Source organism: Sciurus carolinensis, unplaced genomic scaffold (genome assembly GCF_902686445.1).
Source record: "Sciurus carolinensis unplaced genomic scaffold, mSciCar1.2, whole genome shotgun sequence".
Classification (NCBI taxonomy): Eukaryota; Metazoa; Chordata; class Mammalia; order Rodentia; family Sciuridae; genus Sciurus; species Sciurus carolinensis.
In genome coordinates this window covers 1,020,988-1,034,762 of record NW_025920147.1, presented here as the reverse complement: position 1 = coordinate 1,034,762, position 13,775 = coordinate 1,020,988, and the positions used below count along the sequence as shown (strand labels likewise).

General features: G+C 36.4%; 1 pseudogene; it reads left to right on the top strand.

Moving 5' to 3' along the window:
* Positions 1-7,162: 7,162 nt before the first annotated feature.
* LOC124974420 (DDB1- and CUL4-associated factor 10-like) lies at positions 7,163-8,855 on the top strand (annotated as a pseudogene).
* Positions 8,856-13,775: the final 4,920 nt, after the last annotated feature.

The window sequence follows — 13,775 nt, the reverse complement described above, 5'->3', positions numbered from 1 at the left end:
ATCACTGCTAACACAAGATGCTAATATTATAGAAATTGGAATTAGGGTACATGGTTACTGTACATATTCATAATTTCTAATGAATGTCTAAAAAATTCACCACAGGATTACAAGTTCAATTAAAAACAATAGTTCTTAAGTAACACCAAATTGATTAAATGACAATAATTTTAATTACCACATACATTTTACTGTTTGCAGTTCTCCAATACATTCAACTCTTTTTACTCTGAAAGAAGTGAAAAAATGAGGAAGTCCCTTTAAATTGGTCTCATTAGTTTTTTTTATTATTTTATTGTAAACAAATGGGATACATGTTGTTTCTCTGTTTGTACATGGCGTAAAGGTATACCATTTGTGTAATCATAAATTTACATTAGAGTAATGCTGTTTGATTCATTTTGTTATTTTTTCCCTTCCCCCCATCCCTCCCACCCCTCTTTTCCCTCTATACAGTCCTTCCTTCCTCCATTCTTGCCCCCCTCCCTAACCCTAACTCTAACCCTAACACTAACCCCTCCCACCCCCCATTATGTGTCATCATCCATTTATTAGCAATATCATTAGTTCTTTGTGTTTTTGAGATTGTCTTATCTCACTTAGCATGATATTCTCCAATTTCATCCATTTGCTTGCAAATGCCATAATTTTATCATTTTTTATGGCTGAGTAATATTCCATTGTATATATATATATATATATATATATATATATATATATATCACAGTTTCTTTATCCATTCATCAATTGAAGGACATCTAGGTTGGTTCCACAATCTGGCTATTGTGAACTGAGCAGCTATGAACATTGATGTGGCTGTATTTCTGTAATATGCTGATTTTAAGTACTTTGGGTATAGGCCAAGGAGTGGAATAGCTGCGTCAAATGGTGGTTCCATTCCAAGTTTTCTAAGGAGTCTCCACACTGCTTTCCAGAGTGGTTGCACTAATTTGCAGCCCCACCAGCAATGTATGAGTGTACCTTTCTCCCCACATCCTCACCAACACCTGTTGTTGCTTGTATTCTTGATAATCACCATTCTAATTGGGGTGAGATGGAATATTAGGGTGTTTTGATTTGCATTTCTCTTATTACTAGAGATGTTGAACATTTTTCCATATGTTTGTTGATTGCTTATAGATCTTCTTCTGTGAAGTGTCTATTCATTTCCTTAGCCCATTTGTCGATTGGATTATTTGCATTCTTGGTGTAGAGTTTTTTCAGTTCTTTATAGATTCTGGAGATTAGTGCTCTATCTGAAGTATGATTGGCAAAGATTTTCTCCACTCTGTAGGCTCTTTCTTCGCATTGCTGATAGTTTCCTTTGCTGAGAGAAAGCTTTTTAGTTTGAATCTATCCCAGTTATTGATTCTTGCTTTTATTTCTTGTGTTATGGGAGTCCTGTTGAGGAAGTCTGGTCCTAAGCCGACATGTTGAAGCTCTGGACCTACTTTTTCTTCTATAAGATGCACGGTCTCTGGTCTGATTCTGAGGTCCTTAATCCATTTTGAGTTTAGTTTCATGCATGGTGAGAGATATGGGTTTAGTTTCATTCTGTTGCATATGGATTTCCAATTCTCCCAGCACCATTTGTTGAAGAGGCTATCTTTTCTCCATGCATATTTTTGGCCCCTTTGTCTAGTATGAGAAAATTGTATTTATTTGGGTTTGTGTCAGTGTCCTCTATTCTGTACCATTGATCCCCCTTTCTATTTTGGTACCAATACCATGCCGTTTTTGTTACTATTGCTTTGTAGTAGAGATGAAGATCTGGTATTGCGATACCCCCTGCTTCACTCTTTCTACTGAGGATTGCTTTAGATATTCTGGGTTTTTTATTCTTCCAGATGAATTTCATAATTTCTTGCTCTATTTCTGTAAGGTACATCATTGGGATTTTAATTGGAATTGTATTGAATCTGTATAGCACTTTTGGTAGTATGGCCATTTTGACAATATTAATTCTTCCTATCCAAGAACATGGGAGATCTTTCCATCTTCTGAGGTTTTCTTTAATTTCTTTCTTTAGTGTTCTGTAGTTCTCACTGTAGAGGTCTTTCACCTCTTTTGTGAGATTGATTCCCAAGTATTTTATTTTTTTCGGTGCTATTGTGAATGGGGTAGTTTTCCTAATTTCTCTTTCTGAAGATTCATCACTTACGTATAAAAATGCCTTAGATTTATGTGCATTGATCTTATATCCCGCTACTTTACTGAATTCACTTATGAGATCTAAAAGTTTTCTGGTGGAATTTCCTGGTTCCTCTAAGTATATAATCATATCATCAGCAAACAGGGATAGTTTGAGTTCTTCTTTTCCTATTCGTATCCCTTTAATTTCTTTGGTCTGTCTAATTGCTCTGGCTAGAGTTTCAAGGACAATATTGAAAAGAAGTGGTGAAAGAGGGCATCCCTGCCTTGTTCCAGTTTTAAGGGGGAATGCTTTCAGTTTTTCACCATTTAGAATGATATTAGCCATGGGCTTAGCATAGGTGGCCTTTAAAATGTTAAGGAATGTTCCCACTATCCCTATTTTTTCTAGTGTTTTGAGCATGAAGGGGTGCTGTATTTTATCAAATGCTTTTTCTACATCTATTGAAATAATCTTGTGATTCTTGACTTTAAGTCTATTGATACCGTGAATGACATTTATTGATTTCCTGATGTTGAACCAACCTTGTATTCCTGGGATGAAACCCACTTGATCATGTTGCACTATCTTTTTAATATGTTTTTGTATGTGATTTGCTAACATTTTGTTGATAATTTTTGCATTGATGTTCATTAAGGATATTGGTCTGAAATTTTCTTTCCTCGATGTGTCTCTGTCTGGTTTAGGTATCAGGGTGATATTGGCTTCATAGAACGAGTTTTGGAGGGTTCTCTCCTCTTCTATTTTATGGAATACTTTGAGAAGTATTGGAATGAGCTCTTCTTTAAAGGTTTTGTAGAACTCGGCTGAAAACCCATCAGGTCCTGGACTTTTCTTTGTTGGTAGGCTTTTGGTGACAAAGAAACAATACAAAAAATTGACAAAATAAATAGTTGGTTCTTTGAAAAAATAAACAAAATTGATAAACCTTTAGCCACACTAACAAAGAGAAGACGAGAGAAAACCCAAGTTACTAAAATTCAGAATGATCAAGGAAATATCACAACAGACACGACTGAAATACAAAACATAATTAGAAGCTATTTTGAAAATCTATACTCCAACAAAATAGAAAATTTCGAAGACATCAACAGGTTTCTAGAGACATATGAATTGCCTAAACTGAACGAGGAGTACGTACACAATTTAAATAGACCAATTTCATTAGTTTTTTAATTATAAAATCACGTCCTATGGAAAGCAGCAATTTATGTATTCATTATTTTTGATCCATACCTATACCAGAATAAACAGTAAATATTTTGCCTTAAACAGAACATTACTCAGCTCGCTGTTATTAATATTTAGAAAAAAAATCATAATTTTTTTCCTTAAAAAGTAAAGGCTTAAAGAGGCATATTAAAATAAACAAAGTGAAAATTCATAAAAATCATGGCTGTCTTGCATCTATTATCTATTCTTATGAATCACACAGTCATAAAATTTAGGGTTTCACAATGACTCAATGGTTCTCAGCAATTCAATTGCATTGGGGGATTAATTAGAGGATTGGTTGAAATTGAACATGTAAATTTTCTCAATAACACATCTGACAGTTTGAACATTCCTCATTAAACTTCATAGCCTTCTCTAGTATTTCATGAGCTCACAGAAATGTTACATATGGCACAGTTGGAAACTTCAAGGAAGCTCCTGAGGCCTAAACTCCAAGTTGTTATAATATCAGTTTCATCACATTTACTTTATCAAAGAAAATCACAGGCCTTCCCTCTGGATGGAGGATCAACAATGCTGTGGATACTGCCATGTATATTGGACTGGAAGGAATATGCAGACTTGAAACAATGTACCACAAATGCATACATTAGCATCAGGTGTATTGACAGTGTATAAGCAGGGGGAACAAATGGTATGACAAAGTTGTTTCACATAGTTGCTCTCATTCTCACCATCATTATCACCATTATCACCTTCACTATTAATTCTGATTCCTTTGAAAAGAAAAGCACTTCTCTAAACATTTCCTAATTATTTTAGCATAACAAAAGTTCTGCAATATTGACTGTATTATTCTTATCTTAATCAGGTTTTAGCATATGTATTAGGAAAATATTTTTATTAAATGTTCACTTATTTTTTTCATAATTGAGATCTTATTAACTATATTGAGAATCAGTACACAGACATTTCACTCTGTATACATTTTTTTTTCTTTTTGGGGTGCTGGGAATTGAACCCAGTGCCTTTTTCGTGCAAGGCAAACACTGTACCAACTGAGCTATATCCCCAGTTCTCACTTTGTACACAATTTTTAACACACATACCAGAAATCTAAAAAGCCTTATATGTGATTCTTTTTTAGTTATTCCTGTGACTTTCCAGCTTTGAACTTGGAGGCAAATACTTCTTAATTAAAATATCAAGTACTGGTGTCCTTGAATGCTGTTGTTACTTAGGTCCTGCTAATTCAAAATGTTGTCACATACTCAAATTTTCCATCTTTCACAGAACATTAAAAATGTATTAGAAAAACTAGACTTTCATGACCAAAGATGTTACAGAGTACACATGATTCTAACAGCAATGATCCAGTAGTGGTGTTCTAAAAAACACAGAAATAGAAGTCATTTAAAATATTAAAGACATTAAATGCATGACCGTGGCTCCAATTGCCATTTAATATGCTTTGTATTGTAGGATACAAAAAATAAACTCCACCTATGGAATGTTAAGCTAGCAGCCAAAAGAGCATAAGCTTCCCATAATTCAATATCCCCTCTATTTTCTGTATGTATCCCAAAATAAACAAGTGAATAATTTCACTTCTAAAAATAATCACTTACAGTTTAAAAAGTGGGGTGAGCTGGGAGTCTCTCCTTTTTAAAAATGTTTCTAGAATACACAAAAACTTGCATTTACATAATAGTTGATCAAAATATTCCTCTGGATTGTACAAGAAGGGAGACAGGATCACTGTTAAGACATGGTGTACAAATGATTAATCTGACTTGGCTTCTTACTATTCTGCTTCATCAGAGGCTGGACTCTCATGTTTTCTTTCTACATTTTATGCAGTTAATTCTTTAGTTTCTAGTTTAGCCACTTCAGTCTGTTTTCCCTTTTCTCTCCTTTTCCTTGTTACGTGAACATTTTTATCCCAAGATTTACCCTTGCCCACCCTCTTCCTTGGTCTGGCATTTGCCTTTGCAGGAGCAAGCTTAGCAGACAGACTTGGGGACCTCCTCTTGGGCTCCTCCTTCACCTTGCCTTCTGCTGACCTGACCTTTCTAAAGGGCATCCTGGTTGAGCACAGGACGCATGTGGGTGCTCCCGGCCACAGATGGCTGGAACCTTCTGATGCTGTGCCACCTGTCCGTTGCTGCAGCTCTTGCCTCCTGAGCTGCTGCAACCCACTAAATATTCATTTATTTTAATGCATTTTTTACCATAACTGGAGAAATAACTATGGACGATTTCAATGTCTCTGAACTTTGTTATTTTAAACACATAAAATGAGACAGTAATAATAAAAATTAAGGTCACTACCAGTTTTGCAGTTTTGAACATTCATGAATGCCTCTTCCTATTGATCAGATCACCTATATCTTGTATTCAAATACACGTATCACAACATGGAGCTTTTTGCCATTATCCACCAATCTCAATATTATAGAACATGTCAACCACAGAGGGCATTCATCACAAGACACTTTCTTAAACCACAATATGGCAGATGTATTTCAAGAAACATATTTTAGGAATAGGATGTCAATTTTTTATATTTATGAAATAAAGTTCAAAATAAAATAGAAAAGAATTATACACTATTGATTTTGGATAATATCCTATATTTAGGCTTATGAATCATTATTGATGGATAAGTATTTTCAAAACCAGAAATAACTATGGACGATTTCAATGTCTCTGAACTTTGTTATTTTAAACACATAAAATGAGACAGTAATAATAAAAATTAAGGTCACTACCAGTTTTGCAGTTTTGAACATTCATGAATGCCTTTTCCTATTGATCAGATCACCTATATCTTGTATTCAAATACACGTATCACAACATGGAGCTTTTTGCCATTATCCACCAATCTCATAGCGCCCCCTGGAGAGTTTTTCAACTCTCTTACCTCTTTATACCTATTGACCAATTCCAGTAGATAAATTTGCATCATAAATTTTGTTTCATGTAATGGATATGGTAAAATTTAATCCATCCCTTAATATGTTCATGTAGAAGCTGTACCCATTATTCAGATATTGTAAATAATGTCATTATAACCATCTTGATATATAAATATATATTAAATAGTGATTTTTTTGTTCATCAACAAACTTGCCATATTTTGGAAGAATATTATGAGTTAAAAGGTGTTCATATTTTTAGTAATTCTTTATATAAGAAAATACATTAATTTTCTCTTAGTCCATTTGCATCTTAAAATTTGTCTATTTTCCTATATATTTTACAACACAGGTCTTTTCATTTATTAAATTGTGAAAATAATTAAGACATTATTCTGAAACAACTCTGAATAGACAAAATTTTAAAAAACCAAACTATGTTTCACTAGAGATAATCTGTAAATCTTTGTGACATTCAGGTTAGTTCTAGGCTCTAAAATCAATAAAATTCCAGGCATATTTATAAGTTGCTAATTATCTAATAAAAATAACTTTTTGATCTTTCTAGTTTTAGTTAATATTATATGGCTTTTGTGGATGCAGTTGTAATAAATTTATTGTTTTTTCCCCTTAAGTAGATGAAACTTAAATCCAGTAAATTTGATCATTCTGCTGTGCATTGTTTTTGTTTGTTTTTTTCATTATATTGACTAAATTGACTGATTTTGATTGCTCCTCCCTCCCTCCCTCCCTCCCTCCTTTCCTTCCTTCCTCTTTCCTTTCTTCCTAGTTGATAGCCAGCACATTTAAAATCTCAAATTCTCTTTCCTTTCTTTCAAAGCAAAGTTTTTCTTTTAACAAAAAGTTTTTGTGGCGGCGGGACAACGGCTGGGAGCTGGGGGCGGTGGTATTGGTTATGTTTCCCTTTGGGCCCCGGAGCCCGGGCTGGGACGTGACCGCTGGGGCTGAGGAGCGGGCGCCGCACGGGGAATAGGCGGCAGCCGCCAGGCCGCCCTCTCCCGCTGCCCTGCTGGTGCCTGCGCAGCCAGGGCTGACGCGGCCCTTCCTCCGCCCGCCTCCGGGAGACCTCGCCGCCCTGGCTCTCCGGCTTTGCTCCCAGCCGCGCGTGCGGGAGAGCTAGCGCCCCCTGGAGCTGTAGAGTCGCCTGCAGGCTCCGCCCAGGAAGAGCCATCACCTCCCTCCCCGCCGCATTGGCAGCCCGGGCGGACTGCTGGGCTGGGAACCTGGGTCGGCAGGGTCACAGCGCGGGCCTGGGTGGCCCTGGCGCCAGACTGTTCGGGTGGCTGAGAGAACGCAGCCTGGGCCGCGGGCTGTTTGTGGACCCAGCGCCGGACAATTTCCGCAGCATGACTAACCTCTATGGTTCCATCCACCCCGCGGACTCGGTGTACCTCAGCACCCGCACCCATGGTGAGGTCTTCAACCTGGAGTACTCCCCCGATGGGTCAGTGCTGACAGTTGCTTGTGAACAGACTGAAGTTCTGCTTTTTGACCCTATATCTTCGAAGCACATAAAAACTCTTTCTGAAGCTCATGAAGACTGTGTAAATAATATCAGATTTCTTGATAACCAGCTGTTCGCTACCTGCTCTGATGACACTACAATAGCACTATGGGATCTGAGAAAATTGAACACCAAAGTATGCACTTTACATGGTCACACTAGCTAGATGAAGAACATCAAATATGATACTAATACAAGACTCTTAGTAACATCAGGATTTGATGGAAATGTCATTATTTGGAACAATAACAGGTGTACAGAAGATGGTTGTCCACATAAGAAATTCTTTCACACTCGTTTACTTATGCGAATGAGACTAACACCAGATTGTTCCAAAATGTTGATCTCAACGTCCTCTGGATATCTCTTGATTTTGCATGATCTTGACTTAACAAAGTCTTTAGAAGTAGGCAACTATCCCATTTTGAGGGCAAGAAACACTACATCAAGTTCAGATTTGAGCACTTCATCAAGTTCATCTGGTCCTAGAGTTTCTGGTTCACCTTGTCATCATAATGTTTCTAATTCATCTTCTGAGAAGTACATGTTACGAACCTCCCAAAGAGAAGGACTTTCACCATGAAATAGTCTTGAAGTCTTAACTCCTGAAGTTCTGGTGAGAGAGACCGTGGAAAATGCATAACATCCTTATAGCTGCATCCCAAAGGCTGGGCCACTCTTCTTCCATGCTCAAGCAACACTGATGATCAGGAGTGGACTTGTGTCTGTGAATTCCAAGAAGGAGCTCCAGTGTGACCAGTCTCACCTTGATGTTCCCTAAGACTGACTCATTACATTGAAGAAGCCAATGTAGGCAGGGGTTATATCAAAGAACTTTGCTTCAGCCCTGATGGGCGAATGATTTCTTCCCCACATGGCTACGGGATTCGCTTGTTGGGATTTGACAAACAATGCAGTGAACTTGTTGACTGTTTACCCAGAGAATACAGTCCCCTTCGAGTTAATCCCATCTCTGTATTCTCACAATGATGTGGTACTGACAACAAAGTTCTCGCCAACACATTGTCAGATAGCCTCGGGGTGCCTTAGTGGATGGGTCTCTTTGTATCAGCCAAAGTTTTAGGCACAATTTACATCAAATAAGGAACTCTTCTGGTGTTGACTTACTAATTACTTCAATTTAGGTGAAGTGTTTTCTTTTTAGAAGATCTTATGAGTTTGGGTCAAGATCCTGGTTCTTATGGGTCCATGAACACACCTGTGACCTGAGTACTTGATCATCCAGCATCATACGGGTATCTCCAAGTAGACTATGCAGCATCGTCCTTTTCAGCATTTCTCTGCTCCTGCTGGTTTGTGCTACTGAACTCCAGTTCTTATGGTTATTTTGCATGGTAGTTAAATTCCCCCCTAATCTCTCTGCCTCCCTCTGCTCCCTCCTTCTTTCCTTCATCCTTCCTTTCTCTTTTTTGGTTTTGGTATGTTGGTTTGAATTTTATGGACATTTGGCAGAGGAGTTTTGGTTGGGATAAGAGAAACCCATGACACGAATATTAAATAAAACTCAGAAGTTGGATGTTGGCATACCAGTTGTTGAAAAAAAATTATCTTTATTTATCAATGTATTTGGCCTTTTAAAGTTGCTGTCATATTTCCCTATATTGAGCACAGATAATAGCATTTATCTTATAACTATTAGAGTCTTGCAACAAAATGTCTTTTAAGTTTCCTGTTAAAAATCATACAGATTTTTTCATGTGAGAGATTTTGTGAAATTCTAGAAGAAATGCTACAACCTTTCTTTGTAATTTACTTATATGAATTTATAATCTCTCGCATGTGTCCTTAATTGGTATTTAGTTCCTATCAACGTCAGAAAGGGAAGGAGAACAAGGAATGAGCCTTGGTCATGTCTGTTGTTCAGAAGAGGATTTAAACATTACTCAGTGTGTGGCCACAGAGTGATGGAACAATGTGATTAAGACTTTCTGTGTTTTCTCTGCCAGAGTGATATATTAACAGTATTGGGGGGGACAGGAATTAAGAGTAAGAAATGGCATTTTACTCATCTTTCTTCCTTGAGCCAAGGGTCAGAAGTTTAACTTACCATTAGCCAGCAGATTGCTGCAGTCCTCTTCAAGCTATTGTCATAACCCTGGCAGTGACCTGGGTGTCAAGCCTAAGTGCTGGTAGGAATACCTTTTTTCTGTTTGTTATGGAGCACAGCAAGTGAAAGCATCAGGCAGGGGCAAGCACAAGGCTGCTGCTCTGTTGAATGGACAGCTTTCTTCCAGTCTCCTCCACATGGAAGCGTTAGGTTTAGAAGGAATTTTCCAAAGGCTGGAGTAATTTAAGCCATGCACTAGCCTTGCCCTCTTTAGTCACATAGCGTTTAGGCCAATGGTTCTCAAACATTAGGGTGCATTATAATCATTGAAGAGAAAGTTCATGAAAATGCAGAAACCTGTGCCTCATCTTAGGAGATTCTGGTTTAGGTAGGGAGAGGACAGGAATCTGTATTTTTAAATAGAGCCCCAGGTGATCTCTGAATCACAATTTTAAAAACATAGTCTTAAACAGCAGTACATACTTCTATACCCATCTGGTGCTTAACATAATTCCCACAAGGTGTTTTGATTATTTAATAAGTAAAGAAAAGCGTTTTAAAGATAGAAAAAACTTGGAATGTAATTAATTGCATTATTTGACAAGTGAGAGAAGTTAAGTGTCTCGCCTAAGGTCATCCTGCAAAGTTAGTGGCAAAACCAGGACAGGGATTCAAGTTTCCTAATTCCCTGCTCAGGGCAGTTTCTAAGATATGCTGACTGTTAAATCAATGACTTATGAACACTTTGTCATTAAGTTGCATTATTGTGACTACCCTTAAACTGACTGATAGATTGAGAAAAGAAGACTTGAGAGTAGATGCTGAGATTCCAGCCATAAGAAGAAAAGTACTTGAAATCTTATAGAAATGTTTAAATAACCAAAATACACGAATAAAAATGACATTATGAGACCTGCCAAATAGCCATTCACACACATGTAAATGTGTGTAATATGTAAGAGGTTCTGTCTCACGTGGAACAATGTTGACTCTAAGACAGAGTTTAAAATTAGATTATCTTACCACAGATGTTGAAAAAATTGGAAATTTTGTAGTTATTGAAAAAATCAGCATGAAAGCACAGTGAAAATGCAGGCTTGCCATAAATTTCATAAAGATAAAAAATATTTAAAAGAATAAAATTTTGTAGATAAGAACACTGAAAATTATTTTAAAAAGCTATGAAGTATAAAACAAATTGATATTCAAAAGAAGATTCTGCAGATTGTATTAACTTTGGAAAGGTTTCTGTCAGATGCTGGACCCACATGTCATTCAACTCCAGGTTTAGTCAATGATTTTTTTTTTTTGGCAGTGCTGGGGATTGAACCAAGAGCCTTGTGCTTAGAAGGCAAGCACTCTACCAACTGAGCTATATCCCCAGCCCCAGCCAATGATTCTTGAACCCCTTTAGGGAACTTATCGTGTTAAATAATGTACCTGCTTTACTATTAGCCCCCACAAAAACTTATAAAGTATTTGGAATGAGCCCCAAGTCTTTGGAGGTTGTGATGATGTGTTAGAAACCATAAATCACTTGTCCGAAATCACAGAGTTGGCAGTGGGTAGCAGAACTGGGATTCACACCTAGGTTTGTTTGTTTATTTGATTTGGTCCAAAGATAGTGCAAAATACTCTATTATTTTGCCCTTTCATTTATAAAGGATGGTAAATTGGCCAGTTAATTTACTTTTTCAGTATCTTCTGGAAGTTTTTTATTTCAGCACTGGCCTTATCTTACCTTCTATACTATGTAAAAGAACATTTACAAGATTGATTGTTTCCATGAGAATAATTCAAATACCATAGACTCAGGGCATACATATAGTCCATTCCTCATTAAAAAACCTCAAGCAGGGTAAGTGTCTGTGAAATAGAAAAGAAAATGGAGGATATGAAGCATTGCATAAAAATAGAGCTGTGCAAATGAGAATTGAAAATTAACAGCAGTGGCCTGGGGTGTGGCTCAGTGGTAGAGCACTTGCCTAGCACTTGTGATGCACTGAGTTTACTCCTCAGCACCACATAAAAATAAATAAAGGCATCGTGTCCATCTACAACAAAAAAAATAAACAGCAGCAAACTCAACAAAAGAACCTTTGTTCTCCTTGAGATATGGTTGTGATCAAAAGGTGATCAGGGAATTAAAGTGCATCAGGAATGCTGTATTATTGAAAATAATGGCATTTACCATTTCAAGGCCCTGTTTCACTTTCAGTGTAAAAATCAAATTTGCTATATTTTATTCTAAATTTTATTCAGTGTTTTTTGTCATGATGATTGATAAAGGTATCATAATTGGCAATACGGTACAATTGTTGGTAAATGTAATATAAATTATTCTCCTGTTTTGAAAAGCTTTCTCCAGAACAGTATATTTATTACAATGCTATGTTGAATGAGGTACAACAAATATGGTATCTCCTTTCAGTTTTGAAATGAAGTAATTAAAGCAGGAGGAGATCTCAGTTTTAGTCTTTTAAAAATGTGTGTGGTCTTTTTTTTTTAAGAAGCCTAAAACTTCTAAGAAATGAATATATTTCATTTCTCCTTCTTACATCACTGAGAAGAGACCATATCAAAAATTTTAGAAAAGCAAGCAAGGAAAAGCTAAATCACATGTTCCCTGCTCCTGTGTCTAGAACCAGGACCACATTATATCTTGTTTAAGGTTGTGTTCTCTAGAAAGTGAAATATAGGGAAAACACTCAGAATGTTTCAGAAGCCTAGTGTTTCCTATAATAGACAGAACATATTGGTACTGGCATCCATAAGTATGTTAAACTTTTGCTTAGCAGAAAAAAAAATCTGATAACTTACTGATGACAATCATCCCCATTTAGTGAGCAGCAGTCACTGAGTGCTATGAAAATTCACTCAGTTACACTCTGTGTTGGTCATGAAGGAAACCATATATATGAATTTTGGATAAGTAATGCATATCTCTTAAGTGCCAAAATTAAAAACTTGTAATTATTTTTGATGCAAGTCTTTCAGGTATGTTAGTATACCTCACTGCCTTCTTAAACAGTTTGTTCAGTATAATTCACTTTTTCATGATGAAAAGTTATATTCATAATGTGTTATTATAAATACCCAGTGAGCTCTGATACATGTAAAACATTTTATAGACTATAAAGGGCTAAATTGAATATGAGTTAATATCTCTTATGAAGTGATTCCCTCAACTCTGAGATATATAATTTGCCTCAGATTGCTAACTTTTTAAAAATGTTTTTTATCTCCTAAGTCATGGGTTCTATCAACATGCCTACCTCTAGCAGGCTTCCCACTTCCTTCTAATTGTGCAGTGTTCATCTATCATGAGCTGGGACATGAGATAACCAAGCCTGTTCAGAATGTCTACAGTCAGAACTGGACAAATCTGGGTACACAGTCTGTGAGACAACTCCCTTGATTGCTTTCTGCTTATTTTCTGGATAATACAAGATCCCAGTTAAAGACTAGGCTAGTTTTTCATTTGCAACTAATTAAGATACTTCAAACTAAGGAAGCTGCTAGAAAAGAAATAAACAGCAATGTACCAAAGTAGAGCAAAGCAACAACAAAAGCTCTGTATTTGCACAGAGATCATTTATGCTTTTAAGAAAAGAAGAAGAGTGCAGGAAAAAAGAAAATCCAGATAGAATTAAAATTATTTTAGATGCCATTTTAGTTCCCATTAAATTTTCTCAGTAACTATTAAAATGTATGCTTAAATTATCAAATGTTGTTACAAAGACAGTTAGACTCATAGAATAAGATTATACTAAAATTTATATCCTAGAGATGATTCTAAATGATGTCCAAGGAATTTCTCCCAAATGATAATGGAAATTTTATTAAAAGCAAGTCTCCAGTTTACCTTTATGCTACTCTCTTTAGTTGTAAATGAATTAATGATAGACATAGGGTTTTATCAAAAACCCCAAGGAG